Source organism: Hippocampus comes, unplaced genomic scaffold (genome assembly GCF_001891065.2).
Source record: "Hippocampus comes isolate QL1 unplaced genomic scaffold, H_comes_QL1_v1.1 scaffold330, whole genome shotgun sequence".
Taxonomy (NCBI): Eukaryota; Metazoa; Chordata; class Actinopteri; order Syngnathiformes; family Syngnathidae; genus Hippocampus; species Hippocampus comes.
This window is the reverse complement of record NW_017804754.1, coordinates 317,756-319,246: the sequence shown is the minus strand read 5'-3', so window position 1 is coordinate 319,246 and position 1,491 is coordinate 317,756.

The window sequence follows — 1,491 nt, the reverse complement described above, 5'->3', positions numbered from 1 at the left end:
TATATATATATAACAAAAAAGATGAAAGTGGTGAAAAAAAAAAGAAGTGTTTAGGTCCAACACCCGGGTTCGAACTTGATTTCACCAGTCGGTACTCCGAATTGTTTACCATTGGGCTATTTTCTGACTCTGATACCCGCCGCTTTTATATGTATATAACAGAAGATGAACGCGAAGGTGGAAAAGACGACGAGGTGCTTAGGGCCAAAACCCGGATTCGAACTTGAGCTCACCAGTCGGTACTCCCAGTCGAATACCATTGTACTATCATCCTACAGTGACATCACTGATTTTTCATGTATATTTAAAAGAAGTGAAAGTGAAGATGGAAATTTTGGAGGGAAATGATAAAGGTTAAGCCTACGGAGAGCACCCGGACTCGAACCTGAGTTTACCAAGTGAGCATCCCTGTCATACACCACTAAACTGACGTTGCACAGTGACGTAGTTAACTACTACGTTTACTTATTGTAATCAAATAATACCGTTCAAGAAATATAGTGATATAAATATAACCCGAAAGGTTTTATCAATGATCGGTCTTGGTCGAATGGATAAAGATCGAACGTGGTTCCTGGGAAACCCGGGCTCGATTCTTGCTCAATTTATAAATGAAGCAGACAGTGGGGCTCGAACCAGCGTCGCCTGACTACTACGCATCGTGTTTTACCATTAGCCCATTGTGCCACGAAATTTTCGAAACTTTTAAATTTAATCATAGGCAAATGACTTCGTATGGATTTACTGATAAGACGCTTGCATCTCGTGGAGTATCCGCCTCTGGTCCAAACTTGGCCCCTGGACGACGTGACGGGAAACCCGGGTTCGATTCTTGCTAAATTTATAAATGGAGCAGATGGTGGGGCTCGAACTCGGTTCGCAGGACGACCACGCGCTGACTTTTACAATGAGGCCATTTCGGGACGGAAATTCCGGATTTTTTTACATGTAGTCACAGGCGGTGTCCACACGCGTCTGAACTATTTGGTGAGACTATCTGCGTCTCTCGTGGAGTGGTCACTTATGAGATGGGCTTTGCCTTTGGGCGACGTGAGGCATTCAGACCTCACCCAAAACCCTCGACCCCGCCAGTATTCCCAACCACTGCCTGCCTTCATCATGCCATCCTGAGATTTACAAAGCCAAGTTCGTTTTACATTGAAGACGAGTATCACAAAGAGATCGTGTCATTTTGCATTATCGGCGATCGTCAATAAAGTGCAAATAAAACACCCATCCGCACACTTCCAAACGTGTAAGACAACTTTATTCATTGTTTCAAGCTTTGTTGACAAGGGCAACTCCGCTGGAACCGTCGAAACGCAAGTCTCGTCTGGATGGTTGCGGGGTGGTCACTGCTGGTCCCAACGGGGCCGGGGGCTTAAGTACCTGCAACACCCAAAGGATCACGGTGAAATCAAACTTCGTTTCAGATTGGGGAGGAAACATCGGATGACTTTCTGAGGGCCCCGATACCCCCCCCCCCCCCCC